The following is a 22,282-nucleotide window of genomic DNA, read 5'->3' as shown; positions in this document are numbered from 1 at the left end:
CGGGCCGTAATGTCATGCCTATGAACCGCCGATTGTCCTTGAAGTAAAAGCTGAAGTATCTCGTCCCAAGATTGATTACATGTAAATGTAATAAATAAATCTGGACGACCATAGAGACGAACATACGCAATAGCATCTTGAGCATATTCATGCATATGACGGGGACTGCCAGCATATGACGAAGGTAAAATTAGTAATCTTCGAACGTTTGTGGTATTACCGTCATTTATAACTGCATCTTGCAAATGAATGTATTGTTCAGAGCGGAGCTTGGTCTGATTCAGGCAGATATATAGCAAACGTTCTGATTCAATTTTAGCATACATATCAACGACGAATTGGTGAAACAATTCACGGCATTTTAAAATATAATTTTCTTCATCCTGCCGAATCATTAGTCTATAGGAATAATAATGCATTGCACTGCATTTCTTATTCATTTCTTTGTTAGTGGCTGGATTCATCAATTTAATATTAAAGTGATAGCCGTCGGCTCCATCCCAAAAAATGATAGGATATTGTAGGGCATCATAGCATCGATGAGTTTCAGCAATTCTTAACAACTGAGCGTTTCGCTTATGAAGAATAATATCTCGAGGTAAAAACTGATCACCGACCATAACGATTGCCACTTCGTCGATAGTTGGAGCATTGTATCTACGCACATGTTGGCCAGGAGGCGTTTTGTCAGCGGAAATAACAATTTTATGCGTATCAGTAGGCATCAAATCGATGGCTGTTTTGAACAGACGCACTAAATTATTATTTTCGTGGAAAAGATGTTGCAATTGGGAAACGATTGTCCTTTCAACGTTGGGAGAAATTTCGCAACGTGCATTCAATTCAGAATTTCTATCACTGATGAAGTACAATTGTAAAAATTTATGATTCTCGCCTGAGAATGGTAGAAGGGACCCTGCTCTATGATAAATTTGCCCTTTTACTTCGAAAGTAGACATAAATTGATCTGGATTTTCGATTTGGGCTCCAAACGACGTCATTTGGAAACATGAGTTGTATTTTCTGATTTTTGACAAAAAACGCTTAGATTCTGACGCAGTTCCAGTAAGGAAAGTCTTCAATGGCTCTGGTGGTGCAGCCAATAGAGGAAGTTTAACTTTTCCTGAGGCGCAACACATTCCCATTGTTTCACCATTGAATTTCAAGGCCTTGCAATAGGGACAAATTTTAGACATTGTCCCGATTTGAACACATCTACTCAAGCTATAATCATCGACTGGGTTGTACCTGAATGCCAGGCGATAACTTTCAGGTTGCTCTGATTCCTCGGCACGCTTTCTTTTCTTACTTTCTCTATCAGCAGCAAGCCTGATTTCTTGCTGTTCTTGTGATTCCTCGGCACGCTTTCTTTTCTTACTTTCTCTATCAGCAGCAAGCCTGATTTCTTGCTGTTCTTGTAATTCCTCGGCACGCCTTCTTTTTTCACTTTCTCTTTTAGCAGCAAGTCTGCTTCCGCGTTGCTCTGGTAGTTCCTCGGCACGCTTTCTGTTCTTTCTTTCTCTATCAGCCTCAAGCCTGTTTCCTTGCTGTTCTTTTGATTCCTCAGCACGCTTTCTGTTCTTTCTTTCTCTATCAGCCTCAAGCCTGTTTCCTTGCTGTTCTTTTGATTCCTCGGCACGCCTTCTTTTTTCACTTTCTCTTTTAGCAGCAAGTCTGCTTTCGCGTTGCTCTGGTAGTTCCTCGGCACGCTTTCTTTTCTGACTTTCTCTATCAGCAGCAAGTTTTTTGGCATAGACTCTTTGAGCATCTTCATCGGCTTTTACCATGGTAAGTTCATTAGTCATTGTAAACTTAAACATTAATAGATTTCTACGTGAACATATGTCTTAAATATCTTGAATGACGTCACCGTCAAAGCAAAAATGACGACAACTAATTTCATGACGTCAGTCAACACAGAAACATGACGTCACCTGATCCACAGACAGACACACAGACAGACAACTTATTTTTATATATATAGATATACTGTATAATATAGAAAAGATATACCCGTAAAAGTTAATTTTAAATTTCTGGAATTTAATCTGGATAGTCCTACATTAAAGAGATTTTGCGTGAACTACTTTACGTATGTAAACTACAATGCAGGTATATTTAATTTGAATATTTAATATATAGAGGGGGCACCAACAAATATAATCGGGCCCCAGACCTATTTAATCCGGTCCAACTCACAGCAATTTGAACCTCTCTGCTAGTGAGGGTCAACCTCTTGTTGTTGTTAGCTGCACGAGAGGCCTCTGTGGTGATCTTTTCAAAGATATCGTTGACAAAAGCTGCTCATGGTGCTCATTGCCTTATTGGAAACACTAGTGTTGGGGTTCACTTGCTTGAGAATGTAAACGAAATGAAATGTAAATAAATTGAAAATGTAAGAGCTTTCCTTTCTTTTTTGTTTCCTTTTCTAATCAGTTTTGCAGATGTTGTCTGTGCCATGGCAGGTGTCTTTGCTGCTTTCCCGGAAGTCTTTGGGGCCGTGACCAGCGGTTCTTTCAAGAAAGCCAACTTTCAACCCATTTCACACAGGACTGCCAAATTTATTTTAAGGAGTGTGTCATATTTTTTCCGAAAATGTGCTTTTTGTGTCATCTCAGATTCCATAATGTGTCACAAAATGTGTCATATTTTTTTGCTACAAGTGGTATCATATTTAAATGTCAAATCTTTATTTAGGGTTTTGAATATGTAATCTATTCCGAAACAGTTCAAAAAGGAGTAAACTTAACCTTATCCTATTATCTTGGGATCATGACCTTTTTGCGACGTCATGAAAGAAATAGAAACATTCGATTAAATTAATGTTAAATTAATGTAGGGGTCCTTGTTATTCACCTTGTTCTACGATATATATATTGAAAATTACAATGATCGGTCCATTATTTTACCGCGTGCATCTCATGCATATGTGAAGAGGTGTGTATTAATATCTTCTATTTTCTTAATTACTATTTTAGAATTTTATTGACTCGGAAAACATTGGGTAATATTCTCGATTTCTATAATCACTTAATCGTTTGAGATGAAGAAATGAAGGATTGTTATAAGATATTTTTCTGGAAACTTTATAGCATTTATTTAAGGATTAAACTTCCACTCTCGTTTATTTTTTTAAAGCTAGATAAGGTTGTTTTTTTTTACGGCTCCTTACTTATAGCTCGTTATCACGAACTATTTGATTTAATCGTTGAGATGAAGAAACGAACAATTGTCTTAAAGATATAATTCTTGAAATTTCATAGTATATATTTAAGGATTAAAAGTCTGTTCTCGTTTATCTTTTTGTAGCCAAATATTTTTTTTACGGAGAATATTAATTGGTCTGATCCACGGAAACATATTTCAACATCTTTTTCAAACATTTACCAGTCACTTCAAACATTTTATCTTCATTACAGACGATTTTACTTTTTCGTAGCGCTTCATAATTCCACAAATATTACTTTTTTTCTTCTGGAATTGGAAGTATATTTTCTATTTGAAAAATACTATCTGAGAGCAACACACTGAGCAAAGCGCCTCCTATGTGTTTTTTTACTGGCTGCTTCCTTCGGGAGAAGTGGTCGCAGAAACTGGAAAGGGGTATTATTCGAATGAAAATTAAAAGTTTTAGGGCTTTTTTTAAGGATAGAAGGAACAGGTAGGCAACCAGCCCCCATCCCTTGTGTTATGACCCCAGAGAGGCCCCGTCACTCCTTCGTGGTATTGGATCCATATCTTTTGATAAACAGTTTCTCAAAATAGTCAAAAAGTCCAATAAATATGCCTCCAATGATAACTTGACCGATGCAACCCCAGGGGTAACGGGCCTCAATTATGCAAATTATTCATTCGTTTTGTAGTGGAAGAAAGGATAGCATATTTGTTACCTGTCCGTATCTCTTCTTAGCATTCCGGTTAGTTTGAGATCTCAATAGATTGGTCCCTTTGGCAGTGAGAAAAAGAAACTATGGTAGGAATGGGAACTGTTAGTGGTTTCAAAATGGTCTGAAAACTTCTTGTCTCTGACCAGATTTGAGCTTACAAGTGGAATTTCCTGAACAAGGGGCCCTGATTTACACGAGAAATTTAGCTCGGGGCACATTCAGGCCAATGATAGGACCGAAAGATTTGTTTCCGTCGGCTTCAAAGTTAAATCCTGAAGTCCATGTTCAAGGCACCCAATGAACAAGAAATAAAACAGAAAAAATTATGGGTATGCCCGAATAAGAACATTTTTTTTTTCAAACGGCTTGAGATTTACATCCATCAGTTATCGGGTCAAAGGGAATCTAAGGCTAAAAAAAGAGATTCGAGGCATGGATCTGTAAAAAAAAGGGTTGACAAGCTTTTTTTATTGAAATGAAACCTCTTTCCGAAGTTCCCGGGAAAGGGATAACAATGGGAAAAAAATTGCAAACTATTTGGTTCACCAGAAAACGGGGCAAGAAAAAGGGCCAAAAACTTTTGTCTCTGATCTATTAAAAGCTTGCATCCGAAAAACTCTGGTTTAAGGGGAGTGCAAACGAAAAATTCAGTCTGGGAGCATGGACTCCTAAAAAGGGGGCTCGAAAAATTAAATGTTTTAATAATAAGGTCAAAAGTTATACTCTTATTGGGCCAGAGGGACCCCAATACATATAAAAAATAGCGAAAATATGAGTTCTCCTGGAAATGGAACACAATAAAGAATCATTTTTTTCGAATGGCTAGAAACACCCGTAATTCTAAATAACGAGCCTAATTGCACAAACAAAAATTTAGGTTGGAGACGTAGGCCCCCAGAAATTAAACATGAAGCTGAGTATTTTTGTTTTCCATTGCCTTGAAACTAATATTTGCAAGTGCTTAAGCCAAATGGACCACAATTCATAAGAAATTGAAAAATACATTGGCTCGCCTTAAAGCGGTGTACAAAGAGGGCCCAAAATTGTTTGCTGACTTGAAACGTAAGCCTTAAAACTTTTAAAACTTAGATTCCAATGGTAAAGGAGACCTTAGAATGACCATTTTTTGTAGGGTAGGGAAAAATTTTCCCTGGAGATGAAGTTCAAGAAGTGTCAAGGTCTTACGGTTCAAGGGGACAACAATGCAGAAGAAAAAATGGAAAAAATAAAAGTTGGTTCCAGCATTAATGGGGCCCAAAGGGGCGTTTTTTTTCTGAAAGGAATAAAACATACATTTGTACGCTCCTGGATAAATGGAACACGAATTCACACAATATATTTGATATGGGGTACGGGACATAGAACAGGAAGGGGTATATTATTTTTAGGCTTAAGACTTATGATCGTAAGTCCTTGGGCAATGGGGCCCCAGTGCACAATAAGAATTAAAAGAAACACTTTGCCTGGGAATAGCATTGGAATTGTTCGATAAATTTTTTTTCCCCAAGTGCTTTGAAAACTGAATTCAGGTTTCATGTTCTGAATTCAAAACTGAATTCAGAATTCATGGTTTCATGTTTGCAAATACATTTTTAGGTTTAGCACCTGATATCCAAAAATGAGGCTAACACTAGGCCAAATATCGATATTTTCCTATCAGCTTCAAAATTTCAAGGGTTGTTTTCTCGACCAAAGAATCTCATATTTTATTGGGAGGGGAGTGGGTGTTAGGGGATTTACAACGGACCACAATCTCTTTGGCTCTGACTGGTTTGAAATTTACACCTTGGTAAAGAAGATTCTACTGTATATAATAATAAAAAAGTGTTGGCTATGGACATGGGCTACCAAAAAATGGATTCAAAAAGGGACAAAAAGACTTTTTTCTGATTAGATTGAAGTGTAGAGGCTATCCATGTTAAAGATGGCTGTAAACAACTATCTTTGTTTTTCGTTTTCTTTGTTTTTTCGTATATTATACTATTTTGTTTTCGTAATTGTTTAGTAGTTACTCGACCCCAGTGCGTTTACCGTGTCTTCTACTATTATTTATATAATGAAGTATTTTGGTTGGGATATATTATTACTATCCTTAATTTTATAAGTCAAGGAGACCCTCATGCAAAAGAACGAAAATTATTCTCCCAAAACCTGGGGCCCCCATTTTTTTTGTTCCAAATGGCTTGAACGTTTAAGTTCTTAGAGGTTATTCCCTTTGCCAAGGGGGCCTCATATACTGGAAGGAGGATGAGGGTCTTAGGTTGCTAATTATTATTTCAATATGCTTTAAACTTGCACCTTTAAGTTCATGGGATAAGAAACACTAATGTACATCGGAACTTTAAGTTTGGGTACAAGGCCCCTTAAAATGAACTAAAATACTTTTCTTTACTGGCGTATCGAAAATAAGTAACTGAGAATTGCTTCTAGCATTGACTGGCCCCTCGTCTCGAGACACTATAGGTTTCAAAAGGTAAAAAACATGTTTCAGAAATTTCAAATTTCATCCCAAATGGTAAAGAATAGAAGGTTTTATTTCTAGATGAGGGGTTTCTTGTTATCTTGGAATAAAAAAACAGCATCGGTATTTGTTTATATTTATTTGTGTTACGATTTTGGAGCCGGGCAAACATTGCGGGGAGATGGGGCTCAAACCTCCTATCCCCGACCCCCAGGATACGGCCTTGGTAATAGCTTGCCTAATAAAAATTAGTTAGGTGAAAGCAACTTTCAAGAATGAGTCCGGAGTTACTACAAAAATCTACAGAACTACCCCCTTCCTCGCCAAAAATACTGACTTTCGATGTATTTTACAAAATTTGTAGTATGTAATATAAACTTTCAGAAATAGATCAACAACACAAATGGGAATCAAAGAAAATGTAGTTAGCGTCATAACTTTGCTTAATCTTGATTTATGATACTTTAGAAAAAGAAAATTGAAAATCCGTTTTAGCTGTACGAAAAATGTTACTCAATTAAACTTTCTAGAGCTATAATGTCAGAAAAAATGAAATGGCTAGGACATGTTCTACGACTTCTGGACGATAGATTGTCAAAGTTTTTCCTTACTGTCCAGTCGTCTAGGGCCAAAATAAAAGCAAGTTGTCCCCGAATAGGATTGGAGGATGTCCTTAGGAAATATTTAAGGGAAATGGGAACTTCCTGGGAGGATGAAACGAGGAGGGCTATGAATACATTGGGATGCAGGAGGAGTGTGCGTGGCTGCGTTGGCCTCAGGCAGCTTGGTGCTAAAGATGCTAGAGTTAGTAGTAGTATTAATAGTAGTAGAGCCAGAGGAAATTATAGGACTTAAACCAATATTAAGGCAAAATTGAAATAACTAAAAACCGAAATTAATGCACAATTTTTCACAGTCAGTATCAATTTGAATCTGGCTCTTACGTAATTTTCTAAGGCTTAGAAATTGAAAAAGAGTAAGGCCAAAAATAAGGCTCTTTATTCATTTCCAAAAGTTTCATCGGGGAGCCATACTATACCCTGAGAAAACAAAGAGCCCCTCATCTATATTTCTACCAGAAGAATTGAAATTAAATGGATTTTTTTTAATCTTTCCCCCTTTTGACTAACTATTCAATATAATCCATGCAATTCCAAAGTCGCTAGATTTTTTCGATAATATTTCAGAATAATCCCGTACGCAGGGATTTTCATTGCAGGAAGGGAGGTTTTGGATAATTTGAGAAAACAGTTTTAGATATAATTTAGAATTTCAGGATAGGCAGTCCCTGACCCTCCCATCCCTATGTGCATGTCATTATAAGAGAGCACAAAACTGATAAAAACATGTGTAAATAATTTCTACATAGCATGACAGTACAGTACCTTGCACATACTACTGCAAAAAAAAAAAAAAAAATCAAAATCAAAAATATGTTCTTACTTTTAAGTAGGCTATCAAGTAATATCACGAAGCAGCCTGCCAGTTAAGTTTTCACCTTGAAACTGATTACAGCTAATCAAAAAGCAGAAATTTGACCTTAAAATCAGCATTTTTAATAACGAATAAATTATCTAAATTCGTTAATGTCTTTTTCATTTTAAATAATAAGAATTTTCCTTAGTTAGCAAAAATTAATTGGGCTCTTTTGGAGAATAAATCGAAAATGGCATTAATAAACATGGTTTAAATCATTAAGCCACTATCCAAACTTCTTTGAACTCTAATTTAAAAAGTGCGACTTAAAAATTATGAATACTAATGTAAACATTTTTTTAAACCTCTAACTTTCTTTTGAAATTTGTTTTTAAATCGTCCCCCTGATCATAAGGCTGATTTCCGGGGTGGGAGGGGATAAAAACGCACCAAGCCAAGAATTCCAATTTCTAAGTGTAATAATCAGTTTAATGTCTAAGTTTTGTAGTCTGTAAGTACGGAAATACTTACATTAGGCAATCTGTTTACATGTAGTTTTGTTACTTTTTACATATCAAACAAAAATTTCAAGTAGGAGGAAGGTTCAAACGCGGCACCACGGATATCGAAATATTTATTTATTTGTCCCTTAGCCATTTTAGATCTATTGATCTATTAGTACCCATAAACCAACAGTTTCGAACTACAAGATTTTTGTTTTGGTTATCTAAAAATTATGAAGTTCAGAGGTCAAACCTCTGAGGACGAATTTGAAGTCTGCATTTTTGTAGATAGGAGCTTGAAACCTCTACAGTAGTGTTAAAAAAAAACTAAAAAAACTAAAAAAAAAGGTAAAAACACCAAAAACAAGAAGAACAAGAGGGAATTTTTTAAGACAGTGGGAAACAAATTAGAATGAAAAAGCCTAGCTTTTTTCGCTGCTGATCTTATAGGTCTATTTGTGATAGGACACAAACACACACACGCACAAAAATACAAACGCACACACACACAGACAAACGAACACACACACAAACCCACACATGCACAAACACATACACACAAACACACACATACAAAACACACACTCACAAACACACACAGACACAAACACACACAACCATACAGACAAACACAAGAAAACACACACACACACACACACACAAACAAAAATACCTACACACACACACAAACACACAAATAGACACACACACACACAAATACACACGCACACAAAAACACAGACATACACGCACAAACACACAGACACAAACACACACACACAAGCACACACACACACAAATGCACACCCACGCACAAGCACACACATTGACACGCAGCCAAACACACACAAAGTCACACACACTCACAAACACCAAAAACAAGAAGAACAATAGGGAATTTTTTAAGACAGTGGAAACAAATTAGAATGAATATTTTGGCCCTATGTCCAAGGGCCGTCCTCAGCAATACAAATGAGAATAAACAACTTACGAGAGGATACAATCAATAAAACTAAAATGAACAGTTTTTCAAAACAGTCCCATCATCCTTACCTCAGCGAAGTTCAACCAGGACTGAAAAATAAATTGTTATGAAACGAGGTAATTCAATGAAATGAAAGAAAATGATTTGCAAACAGGTTTTTAATGCCAACCAAGCTTTTTTCGCTGCTGATCTTATAGGTCTATTTGTGATAGGTTCTGTGTTAATATCTATTGGTTTTTTAAAATATTTTGTAAGGTGATTTTTAATTAAATTTGTGTATAAAGCATTCAGTGAATATTCTCCTAAATCCCTATTTAAGGAAATATTATTATTAATCTTAAGTCTGGTTTCAATTGCTTCTCGAACTACTTGCTTTATGCCTAGATCATTGCTAATAATGGCAGATTCTTCAAAAAGTATTTTGTGGCTAGGATTTTCGAAAACATGGCTACTTAAAGCAGAATCAAAAGAAACAGAAGTAATGTTGGTTAAAAAACCAATAGATATTAACACAGTACCTGTCACAAGTAAACCTATAAGATCAGCAGCTAAAAAAGCTAGGATGGCATTAAAAACCTGTTTTTAAATCATTTTCTTTCATTTCATTGAATTGCCTCGTTTCATAACAATTTATTTTTCAGTCCTGGTTGAACTTTGCTGAGGTAAGGATGTTGGGACTGTTTTGAAAAATTGTTCATTTTAGTTTTACTGATTTTATCCTCTCGTAAGTTGTTTTTTCTTATTTGTATTGCTGAGGACGGCCCTTGGACATAGGGCCGAAATATTCATTCTAATTTGTTTCCCACTGTCTTAAAAAATTCCCTATTGTTCTTCTTGTTTTTGGTGTTTGTGATGGAAAGGTAGTGTGGTCTTCGTCGTTATTTACAGTAGTGTTCTCTGATATGCTGAATATGATGGTATGATTTTCATTAAGATTCTACAACTTTTGGGGGGTGTTTCCCCTTTTTTTCAAAAATAAGACACATTTTCTCAGGCTCGTAACTTTTGATGGGTAAGACCAAACTTGATGAAACTTATATATTTGAAAACAAGAGTTTCGATTACTATTGAGCCAGGGCACTCCTTACTTACTGTTCGTTATCAGGAACTGTTTGATTTAATCATTCGAGATGAAGAAAAGAAAAATTGTTTTAAAGATATTATTCTGGCAATTTTATATTATATATTTAAGGATTAAGCGTCCATTCTCGTTTATTTTTTTATAGCCAAAGATTTTTTTACGGGAATATTATTTAGCCTGATTCACGGAAACACATTTCGACATCTTTTACAAATATTTACCAGTCACTTCAATCTTCTTCTATTCAATATAAATGATTTCGCTTTTTTGTAGCGCTTCATAATTCTACAAATATTACTTTTTTTCTTCTGAAATTGAAAGTATGTTTTCTATTTGAAAAATACTATGTGAGTCAACGCACTGAGCAAAGAGCAAAGAGCTACTTTGCTCTGGCTACTTCTTTCGGAAGAAGTGGTCGCAGAAACTCGAAAGGGGATCATTCGAATGAACATTGAAAGTTTTAGAGCTTTTCTTGAAGATCAAACGGAAAGAGTGGGCAACCAGCCCCCATCACGTGCCTTTTGTACCCCAGAGAGCCCCCATCAATCCCTCATGGTATTGGATCCAAATCTTTTGATAGAAAGTTTCTCAAAATAGTCAAAAGGTCCAATAAATATACCTCCAATGATAGCTTGACCGATGCAACCTCAGTTTTAACGGGCCTCAATTATGCATATTATTTATTCGTTTTGTAGTGGAAGAAAGGATAGCACATTTGTTAGCTGTCCGTATCTCTCCTTAGCAGTCAGGTTAGTTTGAAACCTCAAAAGATTTGTCACTTTGGCAATGAGAAAAAGAAACTATGGTAGGAATGGGATCGGCTTAGTGGTTCCAAAATGGTCTGAAAACTTTTGTTTCTAACCAAATTTGAACTTACAAGCGCAAGTTTCTGAACAAGAGGCCCTGATTTATAAGAGAAATTGGGGCACATGCAGCGCAATAATGAGACTGAAAGATTTGTTTCCGTCGGCTTCAAAGTTAAATCCTGAAGTCCCTGTCCAAGGCACCCCAATGCACAAGAGATAAAACAGTAAAAAGTATGAGTATAACCGATAAGAACAATTTTTTTGCAAATGGCTTGAAATTTACACCCATAAGTTCTCTGGCCAAAGAGAATCTAAGGCTAAGAAAAACAGAGATTCGAGGCATGGGCCCTAAAAAAAATTGCTGACAAGCCTTTTTTTTTATTGAAATGAAACCTCTTTCCGAAGTTCCTGGGGAAAGGGAAAACAATGGAGGTAAAATTGCAAACTATTTTGTTCGCCAGAAAACGGGGCAAGAAAAAGGGTCAAAAACTTTTGTCTCTGATCTATTTAAAACTTGCATCCAAAAAACTCTGGTCTGAGGGGAGCGCACAGGAAACGCTCAGTCTGGGAGCATAGGCTCCCAAAAAAGGGATTCGAACAATAAAATTTTTTAATAATCAGGCAAAAAATTACACCCTTATTGGGCCAGAGAGACCCCAATACATTGAAAAAATAGAGGAAATATGAGTTCCCCTGGAAATGTAACACAATAAAGAATCAGTTTTTTCGAATGGCTTGAAACACTCATAAGTTCTAGATAACGAGCCTAATTGCACAAACAAAAGTTTAGGTTGGAGATGTAGGCCCCCGGAAATTGGGCATGAAAGAGAGTATTTTTGTTTTCCATTGTCTTGAAACTAATATATGCAGGTGCTTAAGCCAAATGGACCACAATTCATAAGAAATTGAAAAAATATTGGCTCGCCTTAGAACGGTGTACAAGGACGATCCAAAATTGTTTACTGACTTGAAACTTAAACCTTATAACTCTTAGAAATTAGGTTCCAATGGTAAAGAAGACCTTAGCATGCCCATTTTTTACAGGGTAGTAAAAAACATTCCCTGGAGATGAAGTCCAAGAAGTTTCAACGTCTTGTATTTCAAGGGAACCACAATGCACAAGAAAAAATTGAAAAAATAAAAGTTGGCTCTGGCATTAATGAGGCCCAAAGGAGGAATTTTTTCTAAGAGAATATTTGTACACTCCTGGATCAATGGAACCCCAACTCAAACAAAGTAATTGATAGGGGTTACGGGACATGGAAAAGGAAGGGGTAAATTATTTTTCGGCTTAAGACTGTAAGTCCTTGGGCAATGGGGACTCAGTGCACAATAAAAATTAAAAGAAGTAGTTTACCTGGGAATAGGATTGGAAATGGTCAATAAATTTTTTCCCCGAGTGGTTTGAAAACTGGATCCACAACTTTCTGGGCCAATGGTACCACGTGTGCAAATACATTTTTAGGTTTAGTAGGCCTACTTGATATCCAAATATGAGGCCAGCACAACTTCAAGGGTCGTTTTCCCAACCAAAGAATCCCATATTTTGTTGGAGAGGAGTGGGTGCTAGGGGATTTACAATGGGCCAATAACTCTTTGGCTCAGACCGGTTTGAAATTTACACCGTGGTAAAGAGGACTCTATTGTGTATATTAAAAAGATTGTAGATTAGGGACACGGGCTCCCAAAAAATTGATTCAAAAAGGGGCAAAGAGACTTTTTTCTGATAAGCTCGAAATTTAGAGGCTATCCTTTCTTTGTTTTTCTTTGTTTTTTCGTATATTATACTATTTTGTTTTCTGAATTAGATAGTTGTTACTGCTATTATTTATATATTGATGTTTGTGAATATATTATTACTATCCTTAATTAATTTAAGTCAAGGAGACCCGCGTGCACAAGAACGAAAACTGTTCTCCCGAAAATGGGTCCCTAAACATTTTTGTTTTGTTCCAAATGGCTTGATCATTTAATTTCTTAGAGGTTGTTCCCTTTGTCAAGGGGTCCTCAAATACTGGAAGGAGGGAGAGGGTCTTATGGTGCTAATTGTTATTTCAATATACTTGAAACTTACACCTTTAAGTCCATGGGACAAGAAAACACTCGAAAGCAGGACCAGAATGAAGTTAAAAAAAAACTTTTAATGCACTTGAGACCTTTATTGTAAGGTCCTTGGGGATCCGATGCAACAAAATGGAGAGGCATACCCCTTAAAATTAATCTAAAATACTTTTTTTTCAATGGTGCATCGAAAATAAGTAACTAAGACGTGTTTTAGCATTAATTGGCCCCTCGCCTCAAGACACAATAGATCACAAAGGGTAAAAAAATGTTTCAAAAATTTCAAATTTCAACCCAAATCGTGAAAAAAAGAATGTTTTGTTTCTAGATGAGCGTCTTCTTGTTATCTTGTAATAATAAAAAAAAAACGCATCAAAAATTTGTTTATATTCATTTTTGTAACGATTTTGGAGCCAGAAAAACATTTCGGGGAGGTGGGGTTCAAATCCCCTAGCCCCAACCCCCTGGATACGGCCTTGGTAATAGCTTGCCAAATTAGAATTAGTTATTTTTATAACTAATAGTTATTTGAATAGTTATTTTAGTCATTTTTGTAACGATTTTGGAGCCAGAAAAACATTTCGGGGAGGTGGGGTTCAAATCCCCTAGCCCCAACCCCCTGGATACGGCCTTGGTAATAGCTTGCCAAATTAGAATTAGTTAGGTGAATGCAACTTTCAAGAATTAGTCCGGAGATCAATCTATACCCTGGGCAGTTCTTTTAAGGCCTCTAAATCTACAAATATACCCCCTTTCCCGCCAAAATACTGACTTCCGATGTATTAACAAAATTTGTAGTAAAGAATTTAAACTTTCAGAAATAGATCAACAGCACAAATGGGCACCAAAGAAAATGTAGTTAGCGTCATAACTTTGCTTAATCCTATTTGTGACATTTTAGAAAAATAAATTTAAATGAGTTTTGAATTTGGAAAAGATAATACTAATATGGCGTAAAATCCAGTTCAAGTCATTGGATTTGATTTTCCAAAGTCTAGAGTCCGCGAACCAAGATTAGAATATTTGAAAAAACAGTGATGACAGTGGTCAAGTATGGTTTTTAAGCTTGGACGCTCTGTAAGCTATACGAAAAACCTGATTCAATTCTGCGTTCTAGAGCTATAATGGGAAAAAGCATGAAACGGCTAGGACACATTCGAGGGATGAAGGATGACAGATTTCCAAAGTTTGTCCCAAGCAAGCCGTCTAGGGCCAAAAGAAAAGCAAGTCGTCCCCGAATGGGATTGGAGGATGTCCCTAGAAAGATTTAAGGGAAATGAGAGCTTCCTGGAAAGGTCAAACAAGGAGGATTTTGGATACATTGGGATTCAAGAGGAGCGTGCGTAGCTGTTTTGGCCTCAGGCGGCTTGGTGCTACAGATGCTAGAGTTAGTAGTAGTAATAATAGTAGTAGAGCCAGAGAAAATTATAGAACTTAAACTAATATTAAGGCAAAACTTGTCACAGTTACTACCGATTTGTATCTGTCTTTTATGTAATTTTCTAAGCCTTAGAAATGGAGTAAAGGTAAAAGGCTCTGTACTCATTTCTAAAAGTTTCATTAGAGAGCCATACTATTTCTTAAGAAAACAAAGAGCCCCTCATCTATATTTTTACGAGAAAAATTGAAATTAAATGGATTTGTTTTAATCTTTCCTCCTTTTGACAAATTATTCAATATAATCCATGCAAAAACAGCATTCCAAAGTCGCTAGATTTTTTCAATAATACTTCAGAATAAGCCCGTACGCAGGGATTTTCTTTCCAGGGAGGGAGCTTTAACAAACTAATATCTTTGGACAATTTGAGTTAACAGTTCCATTAGATTCGATAACATTTAGAATTTCAGGATAGGTGGCCTCTGACCCTCCCTTCCCTGCGTGCATATTTTTATACGAGAGCATAAAACTGACAAAAAAATGCATAAATAAATTCCACCGAGCAAAACAGTACAGTACCTTACACATACAACGGCAAAAAAAAAAAAATCAAAATCAAAAATGTGTTCTTACTTTTAAGTAGGCTATCAAGTAATATCACGAAGCAACCTGCCAGTTAAGTTTTCACCTTGAAACTGATTACAACTAATCAAAAAGCAGAAATTTGAGGTAAAGGGTTAATTGGACTCTTTTGGAGAATAAATCGAAAATGGCATTAATAAACGTAGTTTAAATCTTTAAGCCACTATCCAAACTTGTTAGAACACTAACTTAAAACATGCTAATTAAAAACTATGAATACTAATGCAGACATTTTTTAAACCTCTAGCTTTTTTCTAGAGTTTTTATTTAAAAATCGTCCCCCAGATCCTAAGGCTGATTTCCAGGGGCAGGAGGAGCTAAGAACACTGTAAGAAAAGGATTCCAATTTCTAAGTGTAATAACCAGTTTAGGTTTTGAAATCTTTAAGTACGGAAGTACTTAAATTAGGCAATCTGTTTACATGCAGTCTTATTACTTTTTACGAATCAAATAAAAATTTCTAGGAGGAGGAAGGTTCAAACACGGCAACCCCCTCCCCGTGGACGCGAACATACCATGGACATCGAAATAATTATTTGTTTGTCCGTTAGCGATCTTGTATCTATTGATCTATTAGTACCTAATAAACTACAATTTTCAAAGTACAAGATTTTTGTTGAGAGGGCAAACGTCTGAGGACAAATTTGATACGTTTAAATTTAAACATATTTTTCTCCGCCAAATATTCAAGCATTACCATCTGTACTTTTATGAGCTACTTGGTACCATTTTTTTAGCTGATTTTTTGCTGATTTTCACCCACGTTTCTTTTTTTTATTTAGTGCCTACTACTGCCAAAATCTACCTATGAAGTTTTTTTTCGTTAAGAGTGGAATTACCGATTTTTCCCTTTTATGAAGGTATATATGGTTGTTTTAAATTATCACTTAAGTAATTGAAATAGTCTGATTTCATGTTCGCTGTCCATGGTACTCTAACGGCACTTTAACGGTTTTTAGCATTACTCAGTAAAAGTTCATTTAACCTGTTGAAACAATTAGATTTCATTTTCACTGCCCTTGGTACAATAGAAGGAATTGAACAAGTATTGCTTTACTCAAAAACAAGCCATTCCCCCCCTACCCTCGAAATTTCTATTTGACTCGTTAAGAACGTAACAAAATTAATATAAAAAAGAATTTTATGCGTTTTTTTCAATTTTTTGTGACCCCCCCCCCCCCTCCGGACGAAATTTCTGGATGCAGCCCTGGACTCTGCTAAGATATGATGACGGAGGTTGTAACAAACTCTTTTAAGTCCTAGCCACGCTCATAAAAGCCACGGCTACCCTCTAAACTCTTCTAAAAAATGACGTTGTAAACTGTCCCTAGCCGTACTGCTTCATGTTGTGATGTGTACTAGAATCCGCGACTTTTTACTGGTTTGTGAATTTGATTAGAAGGCAGCTTTGTTTTATCCGTGCGTAAAGTGCATTGTAGCTTTTTTGTATCCTTACCAATTTTAGAGTTAACAAATAATTTTTTTTTCCCTAGCGTACAAAATATATGTTCCGGATTATTTATAAAAAATGGAACCGACATGATACAAAAGTTAGCTTTTATTATTACTATTACTATTTATTTTCACATTGTATTATTATATTATATGTGTTATTACAATTATTTATTTATGTATTAGAAAAAAATGCAAATAAAATCATTGAATAAGGAGATGGGATCACTCAATTAAGTAAATTTTTCTATTGCGTGAGTGCGTGAATAATTGACCAAATTGACAAATTTATTTTAAAACAAGAGCTAAGAGCTCACATGGCACTTGTGACGAGGCAAGAAGAGCTAAGAGCCAAGAGATCATATGGTATGAGCTCTAACAAAATTCTAAGAATCAATAGATTGATCTAAAATGAAAATCAGAGGTTTAATGCCGGTCAGGATTTAAAATAAGAGCTCTGATTCACGATGTCCTTCTAAATATCAAGATTCATTAAGATCCAATCGCCCACTCATAAGTTATAAATACCTAATTTTTTCAAATTTTTCCTTTCCCTTTAGCCCCCCAGGTGGTCGAATCTGAGAAAACGACTTTATCAAGTCAATTTGTGCAGCTCCCTGACACGCCTACCAATTTTCATCGTCCTAGCACGTCCAGAAGCACTAAACTCGCCAAATCACTGAACCCCTCCCCCCAACTCCCCCAAAGAGAGTGAACCCAGTACGTTTAAGTCAATCACGTATCAAGGACATTTGCTTATTCTATCCACCAAGCTTCATCCCGATTCCTCCACTCCAAGCGTTTTCCAAGATTTCCCCCTCCAGCTCCCCCCAATGTCAACAGAACTGGTCAGGATTTGAAATAAGAGCTCTGAGACATGAATAACTTCAAAATAAAAATTTCATTAAGATCCGGTCACCCGTTCTTAAGTTAAAAAATACCTCAATTTTTCTAATTTTTCCAAATTAACACCATCCCAGCTTCTCCAATGAGAACGAATCCGTTCCAATTACGTCAATCACGTATCTAGAACTTTTTCTTATTCTTCCCATCAAGTTTCATCCCGACATCTCCACTCTAAGCGTTTTCCAAGATTTATGTTTCCCTCCTCCAACCCCCTGTCCCCTGATGCAATTCGAGTCGAAAATGGAGCATCGGAGACATGAAATCCTTTTATATATATATATATATATATATATATATATATATATATATATATATATATATATATATATATGTCAAGTTTCATTAAGATTCGATCACCTATTCGTAATATAAAAATACCCCAATTTTCACGTTTTCCAAGAATTCCAGTTTCCCCCTCCAACTCCCCCCAATGTCACAGAATCTGGTTGGAATTTAAAATTAGAGCTTTAAAGCACAAGATCCTTCTAAATATCAAATTTCATTAAGATCTAGTTACCCGTTCGTAAGTTACAAATGCCTCATTTTTTCGAATTACCCCCCCCCCCCAACTCCACCAAAGAGAGCAGATCCGGTCCGGCTATTTCAGTCACGTATCTTAGACAGGTTTCTATTCTTCCCATCCAGTTTCATCCTGATCTCACCGCTTTAAGTATTTTCTAAGATTTCCGGTCCCCCCGACTGCCCCCCCCCAATGACGCTGGATGCGGTTGATATTTAAAATAAGAGATCTGAGTTACGAGGTCCTTCTAAATATGAAGTTTCACGAAGATCACTCCTTCGTAAGTTAAAAATACGTCATTTTTTTCTAATTTTTCAGAATTAACCCTAACCCCCCCCCCCCCCAATAGAGCGGATCCGTTCCAATTATGTCAATCACGTATCTAAGACTTCTGCTTATTTTTCCCACCAAGTTTCATCCCGATCCCTCTGATCAAAGCGTTTTCCATGATTTTAGGTCCCCCTCAAACTCCCCCCAATGTCACCAGATCCGGTTGGGATTTAAAATAAGGGCTTTAGACACGATATCCTTCTAAATAACAAGTTTCATTGAGATCCGATCACCCGTTCGTAAGTTAAAAACACCTCATTTTTTCTATTTTTTTAGAATCAACCCCCCCCCCAACTACCCCAAAGAGAGCGGATCAGTTCCGGTTATGTCAATCATGTATCTAGGACTTGTGCTTATTTTTCCCACCAAGTTTCATCCCGATCCCTCCACTCTAAGTGTTTTTCAAGATGTTAGATTTAACCTCCCAACCCCCCCCTCCAATGTCACCTGATCCGGTCGGGATTTAAAATATCTGCTCTAAGACACGATATCCTTCCAAACATCAAATTTCATTAAGACCTGATCAACCGTTCGTAAGTTAAAAATAGTTCATTTTTTTTCTATTTTTTCCGAATTAAGGGGCCCCACACTCCCACCCCAGATGGTCAAATCGGTAAAAAGACTATTACTAATTTAATCTGGTCCAGTCCCTGATACGCCTGCCAAATTTCATCGTCCTAGCTTACCTGGAAGTGCCTAAAGTATCAAAACTGGACCGACAGACCGACAGAATTTGCGATTGCTATATGTCACTTGATTAATACCAAGTGCCATAAAAAAGTAAAAAAACAGAAAAATAAAACTAAGAATGAGGGCACAAAAAAATGTGGGAGAGGTAGCAGGACCCATGGATCCATCAGTAGCTGGAAGATATATGCCAAAATGGTGTGAAAATGTTGTAAAACACAAATTCTTAGGAAGCTAATCAATTTGTCACGGTCTAAAAGCCGTAATTGTAGGTTGACAGTTCTCCATCTTCAAATCTATGAAAATAACATTCTAGTATTCATAATATTACTGTCTCAACCCAACCCTGAGGTCCCCCTTCTTCGTATATCATTTATAATAGCCAAGGGGCTCGTTTGAATGGAAAGCGAAAGTTCTAGTGCCTTCTCAAAGTCAGAAAAGAGATCGGATCATAGCAATGTGCTATTTTCTCTCACAAGACAGCAATTGTGGCCAAATTAGTTCGAAACTCAAGCGAGTGAAGATTCTGAGACCGGCAACCTGTCGAAAAAGCTGCATTTAAGATCCACTCCACTCCAAGAAAATCCTTCCACCTTTCCCTCTCAAGGAGGCACTGAAGCTTGACAAAGCCGGATAAACTTGAGCGGATTTACAGCAAAATCTTGGGGGAGGCCCAATGTGACAAAGATGCCAATAATTGACTAAATTGACAACATTGTTCTAAAAAAAGATTAGAAAAATAGGATAAAAAGGTATCATAAAAATCTTGGGGAAGGGCACCTCCTTCCGGCTTCCCTGGTTCCACCAAGCGGAGGTGAGTCCTTCGAAGAAATATAAATTGTTTTAATCTTCCGGAGTGGCAAAGGTCCATAAAATGATAAACAAGAAACAAATATGCTATTTAATTCGTCGTTACATGCACCGTTTAATGGTTTAACATGCACCGTGAAATAATTTCCTTTACAAATGGTGACAGTTAAGTCTTCAAAAAAGAGAAAAAATACATAAAATGATAAAAAAAAGCCTAGGATAAACAAATTGCTTCCCGGATGAAACTTAAAGACATCATGTAGATCAGTATGACACACTTATTTAGACAATGTGAAATATGCATAAGGCCATAGAACACAAACTTACTCGGGGTAGTTTTTCTCTTGGAGGGAGAAATGAGCCATCCGCTTTTGCTTTCGACGCCGCGATCAATCACCAGATAGTTAAGTTTGCATGTTATGTTCTTCAGCAAAATTAATATTTTTCAACTTAGGACAATTTGAATTCCCACAGCATTTATACGGATTTAATGATCTTACCTATAAAGAAAAATATGATTTCCTTTTGATTTCGCTAACTGAAAAACCTTTTTAGACTACCGGTATTTACACAGCTGCCAAAAAGTAAATCAGCTTGCATTATGCGTTGACTTATGTTCGTCCTCTGCCAACATTTATGGTGAAAATGCTATAGAACTCTGAACCGTTTTTTTAAGTCTTTTTCAGCAGGTGCAAAGTGTATCTAGGATTTTTATAGTGGAGGGGGATATTTTTTCGTTTTTTTTATAAAATCACTTTTTTTAAAGGACATCAAAGATTTGTTCATATGATTTTTACGAGTCAGACAAAAATTTTTTGTGGGAGAGGGGCAGGGCCAGATTTAAAACTTTGACGCTTCTAGGCCCAAGTGTTCATGCCACTCCGTTTTGAAATATTTTCGGGGAAAATTAAAGCACTGAACAGAGCGCAACCGATAAGCCAAAAATAATGAAAGAAAGAGGTGATACTGAACTATCAGCTGCCATTCTTGGGAGACACCTGACAGTTTATAAGTGACCACAGAATTCCTGTTTTGTTTTAAAATCACTATTCAGTGAATAGGCAGCCCGGTGGTAGAGTACACCTGGCACTTAAATCACATAATCACATAAGCTATAAATCACGATAAATCGCACCAGCCCAGGTTTTGTAAAAAAAAAATCAATCAGTAATAATTTATTCCCCCCCTGGCATTGTGCACCCCTAGGCCCAGGTCTAGTTGGCCAATTAGTAAATCTGTTCCCGCGAGGGGGAGGGGGTTCAAACCCATAAATCCCTCCTGAATACGGTCTTGGATGTAATTAACTGGCTATGGAAACATTTTTCTACAAAAAAATGCTTCAATTTTCAAAAAGGTAGAAGTAACACAAGAACTGATATTTAACTTGAAAACATTTTTTTGATGGATTTGTAAAGGTTCTAGGTCATTAAGGCCAGTTATTACTTAGATTAAAGCCTATAAACGTAAATGTTAAATTAAATTATGCCTAAAGTATTGCCAAATTAACAAAATTTGGTGTAGTTCCCTTGTCTCTTGTCAGAAAATTTTCCAATTATGATTGGAAATCATAATGGTTTTTACCAAACAAGTAAATGAAAATCTTAAAAGTCGTGGTTTTCTGGTATAAACAGATCAAATAAGAATCCGGGGGAGGGAGGGCAAAGAATATTTTTATTTTGATGTACTTAGCACTTCGAATATTAAACACAAACAGTATTGTAGTTTGAAATCGGGTCAAAATTAAGTTTTGCCGAAATCCGTTTAATTGTATTTTTAGGCGTATTCAAGTTAAAATTTTTCAAAATGTTTTTGCGTCTACCTTAAAAGAAGATGACGCACTAAAAATTAGACAATAGCTAAATCAAAATTATCAATTGAGAAAAACTGTCCCAATCGATTGAAATGTGTAAAAGTCCGTGTCCGATAATCATATCTATACTTTTTCTTGAAGAATACTTCAGAGTTATCAACTGGAAAACACTGCAAAGAGATAAAGTGAGAGAATTTCTTATTTGTACATGGCTTAATGTAATTATTGACAGAAACAAAGTCTACAATAGGGACAATTAATGCTTTTGACGCGGTATCAAAATTCAATAGCCGAAAGAATAAAATTAATTTTGACGGGGGATTTAAAATCAAAGGTAATAATTTTTTTTAGCAGAAAATTTGCGAAAGAAAGACAAGTCTCTGGTAATTTTACCCAGGAGGCAATGGTTCGAAAAATGCCTTGTTTTGCCAGAAATATCAAACCTTTGCTAAATATTTCTAAATTTTCTATCTTTTTGTAAATTATAGTCTCCACAGGGATGGCTGTAGTTTCAAGAGATGAGATCAGTTGCGTTTTCATATTTGAC

General features: G+C 36.2%; 1 protein-coding gene across 2 annotated transcripts in view; it reads right to left on the bottom strand.

Moving 5' to 3' along the window:
- Positions 1-20,548, bottom strand: part of LOC136030392 (sodium-dependent phosphate transport protein 2B-like) — a 58,288-nt gene extending 37,740 nt beyond the window's left edge. Inside the window, exon 1 of one of the 2 annotated variants that reach the window (XM_065709335.1) lies at positions 20,426-20,548. The gene's annotated coding sequence lies outside the window, so the exon portion shown is untranslated. Of the gene's footprint in view, positions 1-20,252; positions 20,362-20,425 lie in introns of those variants that run through there. The other variant, XM_065709336.1, reaches the window with a different exon arrangement.
- Positions 20,549-22,282: the final 1,734 nt, after the last annotated feature.

The sequence above is a fragment of the Artemia franciscana genome, chromosome 8 (assembly GCF_032884065.1).
Source record: "Artemia franciscana chromosome 8, ASM3288406v1, whole genome shotgun sequence".
Lineage (NCBI taxonomy): Eukaryota > Metazoa > Arthropoda > Branchiopoda > Anostraca > Artemiidae > Artemia > Artemia franciscana.
The sequence above is the reverse complement of the archived record's forward strand: the minus strand, read 5'-3'. Positions and strand labels throughout refer to the sequence as shown.